General features: G+C 42.4%; 1 protein-coding gene across 3 annotated transcripts in view; it reads right to left on the reverse strand.

The window, feature by feature from the left end:
- RNF145 (ring finger protein 145) overlaps positions 1-5,506 on the reverse strand; it is a 76,187-nt gene extending 70,681 nt beyond the window's left edge. The window contains exon 1 of one of the 3 annotated variants that reach the window (XM_077137558.1): positions 5,378-5,506. The gene's annotated coding sequence lies outside the window, so the exon portion shown is untranslated. Of the gene's footprint in view, positions 1-3,833; positions 4,047-5,168; positions 5,344-5,377 lie in introns of those variants that run through there. The other 2 variants (XM_077137557.1, XM_077137556.1) reach the window with 2 other exon arrangements.
- Between the last annotated feature and the right edge of the window lie 494 nt (positions 5,507-6,000).

Raw genomic sequence — 6,000 nt, forward strand, 5'->3', positions numbered from 1 at the left:
AAATTAAAAAAAAAAAATACAGCAACCATGGAACTGTACAACATGAGTCAACCCTAATGGAAACTATGGACTTTAGTTACTATACTTATAATATTGCTTAATAATTTGCAACAAATGTACCACACTAATGCAAAATGCTAATTATTTGTCACCTTTTCCCAATTAACTTGAAAAGAAAATTTCATTCCTGTAAAATTATCTGAGATTTTGGTAGCTCTTTAAAAAAGAGGATAAATTTTAAATATTCACTATATGAAAAAGACTAAATTATTCAATAAAAATTTGATAATTACATATTTAATTTGCAGCATCTCATGGTCTATCCTTCTCTTTATTCACCTACAACCAAATCTGAAGTACCAAATTAACAATCCAGAGCACTAATGATGTAGGTACAACATATAACATACACATGTTGATTCTTTGCCATACTGTTTCCTTGAATCATTCTTCAAATTTTTAATCTCAAATTTTGAAAGCCTGCCTTCAAAGTAGGAAAATAATACTCCTTAAATTCTTCCCCTGATACACACCTGCTGCACATGGAAGAAGCCAGGCATTAAGTCTATATTGTAAGTCCTGTCTTTGCTTAGAAGTTGATAGTAGTAGGAGAATGAAGAAAAAAAGGAAGGAAATGAAGAGCAGTTATCAGGCTCTCCTGAATCATCTTCTATTTAAAATGATAACTAAAACACAATACTGCTTTATATGATAAAGCTGCAAATTAATTCAAGGAGTTACAGCAAAGGGAATAGGGCAAACAAAAGCAGGTAAAGATCAATTTTAAGAATAATGATAGTTCTGGATTGTTGGCTATGACAACATCCTTTTAAGAAATTTGCTGAGAAAGCTAAACACATTTCTAGCTTTGGCAGTATTTTCAGACATTACAGGACAAATGAGAACATTTATTTCTGAAGAAAATTATAGTGCTACAGTTAAGTGTTTGTCAATGTTTCCATCTTACCCTCCAAGTTTCATAGCTTCCTACATCAGTTAAAAAGTTGAAGGCCACTCAACTTGGCACACCATTAATACAAGTTTTCAACCATCATGTATCAATCATTCCCATGACCCGTGAGTGTGTTTTTTTTACTAATAACGCAGAAATAACCTTTTATAAATACTCTAATTCTGATTATTTTATATGCACAAGATTTTAAGAATTTTCATATATCTATAGATAGATAGATAGATAGATAGATAGATAGAGAAAGAGGCTAATACCTACGTCCTAAGGGGGGATAAAACACTGAAAAATGAAGTCTCTAATCAATATTTATTACAAGTTATACCATTCAGGAACCTAAACTAAATATCTCAATGCCCATATTATTTAGGAAAAAAAATAATTCTGGGCAGAAATACACCAAAACATTCACATTAACATCCTTCTCATAGCATATCTAGAAGTGATTTTTATTCCATTCTTCTATTTGCTGGTATTTGCCCAAATTTCTAGAATATACATACATTATTTCCTCATGGGGAGCATGGGAAAGCTTAAAAAATAAATCAGTAAAAAGTGTAACAAACCCAAGCCATCTAGATGACTTAATAAAAGAGAAAACATGAAATAACCCCTTACTCTGGTGATCAAACTGATAACACACACTTGGGAGTTTTTTTTTAAAGTACATGAACAATAAATTTTTTCTCACAAACCACCAGTCATACGGGAAAATAACCATATACAGAGATGATAATGTCACTTAGAACATTTGTAAATATTTGCTTTGTACTGTAGTGCAAAGTTAACTATTCTTCCATATTTTAGAATCCAATAGATCTTACTACTTCTGTTTCCTAGGTAACAAAAATAAAGTGCTATTACTGAGTTAATACTTAACAGTCCATACTTAATCTGACTCGAAGAGCCTTCCTCTGCTTTTAATGTACCCACTTTCACCACTTACTGTTCTTAAAGGAGTAAAAAAAAAAAAAAAAAAAAAAAAAAAACCTAAACTAACGAAATAACCAATTCTACCTTAGAAATCAAGATCTAAACTGCCAGGAAATTCTTAGAGTAAGGATCATCTCTATTACAAAAGAAGTCCACTAGCAGAATGGTACCTGTTGCCTCTTAATCACCATCATTCCTCTTGCCTTACAAATATAAGAAGGATAAAAAGAAAATATTGAGTTCCTAAACCTGCCAATACAGAGGAATATCCAAGAAGAAATGCAGTCCTAACTCCACTGCATAGTAAACTCAAGACTCAAATGTCTGAATTTTTAAAAGTCAAGGTATAAAATAAAATATGCATTTGTCAGAAAAAATGACAAATCCATTCTCACTAAATGTGTCATTTATTTCCGAATGTGAATAATATTTTAACAAGTCACTAACAAGCTGGCCATATACAAAGACATAGAAGAAGCAAATTTAACCCATGGAAAATCAAATCTAAAAAGTTACATTTTTTTTCAAAGGCCTATAGTTTCCAACCTATCTAAAGTAGAAGTGGCACATGATATGGTGTTATCACAAATAAATTATATATATATATGACATTCTAGCACCACACACTAAACGAATACCTGAAATCACCCATACCTCCTGCCAAATCACTCAGCCTTCTTTACTGAGATAAAGAGATTATTATACATTTACGGTATTTGTTTCAAGCCTAATTCACCTTTTGAACAGATTTTTTTAGTTGGACAGAACTAACGAACACATTCTAAACTAAAGTTAAAGGGAGCTCAAAATTCTCTTAAAATCAAACAGTACCAAATAATCCTAGAAATAAGGAGAAGAGCTGAAGGGAAGGAAAATTTGAAAGCCTTGACACAACAAAAACCAAATACATTAACTACTCCTTGCCCTGTTAACCCTATATACTTTTTATCTTTCAGGAAAGATTTATAAATTTCCTCCTTGAAGTGTGAAAAGAAATAAGGAAGTAATAACTAAGCATGACAGCTGTTCAAGTAACATGAACTAAACGTAACCCAAACTTTAGGATGATTTCTTTCCAAAAGGCTCAACAAACACTAATCAAGGATAGGAACTCAACGACGTCATTAGATGACATTCCCAGACTGGGAAACCGCAATTTATACGTACAGACACAGTAATGTCATGTTTAAGTATAATGTTGCAGAGTTCACCATTCCTATATGTAGCTTAGGAGACATAGGGGACCTCATTCTACATTTTCCTGTAAACAGAGGATTCTGGCTTTGAATGTGAAGAAATCAAACAAATCATTCTGGACAATAAGAAAAATGTAAAATTTTAGTCACAGCTGGTCTCCGCTAAAGAACTAAGATAAATAAAAAATGGAAAAGAAAAAAGATAAACGCCCTTCTAAAAAGGCAAAGCAAAATTAAGAATACTACACAATCCATTTAAAAATTATTCAGTACAAAACTAATTTAGATAATGTAGGGCTTCAAGTTTCTATATCTTTCTTCCCTTCACTAAAAGAGAAGTCAAAACCCTTATTCATTCAGTATTAATCTCCTTTCTTTGTTTCAATCAGTTAAGAAAAATTTTTATCAGCTAAAACCAATCTTAATAGAGATTTTCTGGGTGTCTATTTTGCTAGGATGGCAAATACCGAAAACCTAAGTGGACAAAGGTAGCACCTTAAATCGTTAAAGTTAAACTCACCCCAAAACGGAAGACACCCAGAAAGAGAAAGCACGTCTTACATAAGCATTGGCACTAGTTTTAAATATAGCAGGTCCTCCCCACTCCACTCGTTGCTAACTAACTTTGAATGTACTTGATTTCCACATAAACAAAGCAATTCTAGGGTTTCTCTGAATACAAGGGCTATCTTTCAATTTAAGGAGCCAGACAGAGTTAATAAAAACAGTGCTACCTCTGCCACTGGACTCTCAGCCTGGGTCACGACTCCAACACCGACAGCTCATCCTTTTGGGCATGATTCAAGATTCAAGAGAACTGCACAGTCCGTATTTAAAAAAATAAAAAGACACACAGTCCTCGTCTTTCCTTTCAGACTAGTTTCCTGTTTACTGCACCCAGCGATGCAAAGCCATCCATTAATCTTTGATGCCGTCTCACTGCAAAGCCCCCTTTCTCTCTCTCCGCACCTCCTCCCCCCACGCCTGCTGATCTCAGAAGCGTTTGAACTATAGTAACCTCAACCCAGCTCGCTGCAAAGCAAGCCGCGCAGCAGCAGCAACAGCAGCCGCCGCCGCCGCCCGGCCGTTGCGCCGCGGGGAGAAGGGATTACGTTCAGCCACAACAACTCTGCCAGAAAAGAGGCCCAGAGAGCTCCCCTCCAGTTCTGCTAAGGGTGCTGGCCACACTGAAAAAAGGTTTCGAAGATAGGTTAGGGGGAAGTTCATCAACCCCGTTCAAAAGGGAACTCATTTCTGAAGGGAAAGCAGGGGTCTCGGGGGTCCTTGGGTAGGGAAAGAAGAACTGGAGGGGTAGGACAAAAGAGACGGCAAATGGGAGAGAAAAAGGGGGACAAAAAGGAAGAGATGAGGGGCCCTCTTACTATAATAAGGGACTGATGGAGGAAGGGTATGCAGAGTAATTATTCGAAGAACGGCTTTGCAAGCGGCTCCTCAACCCCCCTCCAAAAAAAAAAAAAAAAAAAAAATCAAACAGCACAGAAGGAAGGAGGCTGAGAGCAGGGCTGCATGGACCACGGAAGGTAAAAGGCAAAGGGCTAAAGGGAGGAAAGCTTAAGAAGCAAAGTAAACAAAGATGTAGAAAAGGCAAAGTTAGAAATAGTAACTGGAGGAAAGGAGCTGGGAAAAGGACAATTCACAGAGGGGCTTGGGCTGGGAAAAGGCCTTTAACATGGGGAGCTGGGGAGGCGATGGAGGAGAGCCCCTGAGTAAGGGCATCTGAGGAATGCGGGGGTGGTGGGAGATTTCCAGGCCCTTGAGAGAGCGGAGCGACTGAGACTGGGGAGGCAGCGGGCGAGGCCTCTGTGCTAGAGGAAGGGGCAATAAGCCTGACAGGGAGGGGTTGCTGCGGGCAGAGGGGAGGTGGACCCCGCGGAAACTGGTGAGAGAAGGGAGGAGGCCCGAAAGAGGAGGCGAGCCGGAGAGGAGGAAAGAGCTGGCGACGGGATGGGGGAGGGGACGGAACAGGGGACAGAAGATACGGGAAGTGGCCAGGGTAGCGCTGGGATTGGAAGGGGCCGGTCCGGCGGCAGGGCAGGAGGTACGGTCACCTCGGGCTGCGGTCTCCCTCCCTGCCTGGCGGCGCTGCCAGCGGACGGGCGGGCTCCTCCCCTGCCTGCTCTCCTGCCTGCCCTCCGGTTCTCTTCGGGCGGCGGCGGCGGGGTCCGGGAGGGGCGGCTCACAGCGGTGGCTCCTCAGCGCCGGGCCTTGGTTGCTGCGTCTCGGGAGGCGGTGGCAGCGGCGGAGGCAGCGGACCTACCCGTGCGGTCACCATCTTCCGCGGCGGCGGGCGCTCGCGGGCCGAGTCCCTCAGCAGCGGGCAGCGGCGGCAGCAGCAACCATGGCCTCCTACGCTCACTCCTCCCGCCCCCGGCGCTCTGCGGCTGCCGCGACCCGGCTCCCGCGCTCTGCGCCTGCGCGCGCCGCTGCCGGCCCGCGCCTTCCTCCCCGATCTGCGCGCGCGCGCGCTCACTCACAATCGCGCCTGCGGGATAGTTCTCGTGCGGCCTCTGGTACGTGGACCGCATGCACGCGCTTCTCCCGGCCCACGCTGCGGAGCTCCGGCGGCTGTGGGGACGCGCGTCACGCCGACACATGCACGCGCTCTGTGACACCCGCTATTTTGACACACGTGCTCTCTCACACTCACCGAACACCACAGGCCGCACGCGCTTACACCCACACTCACTTGCGGGGACCACGTGGGGGAATTTGGGAGGGCGGCAGGTCCTCTCCCCGTGCAATCGCAGAAGAAATGACGCGAGAATTTTTTTTTAACCTCGCTCAGTAATTAGACTTCGAAGTGTGAACTCCAAGGCGTCAAGAGCCGTGCCTGGTGGCTCAGCAGTGCCTAGCCCAGTAGGCGCTCAATAAACCTCTTTG

Source organism: Tamandua tetradactyla, chromosome 20, assembly GCF_023851605.1.
Source record: "Tamandua tetradactyla isolate mTamTet1 chromosome 20, mTamTet1.pri, whole genome shotgun sequence".
Classification (NCBI taxonomy): domain Eukaryota; kingdom Metazoa; phylum Chordata; class Mammalia; order Pilosa; family Myrmecophagidae; genus Tamandua; species Tamandua tetradactyla.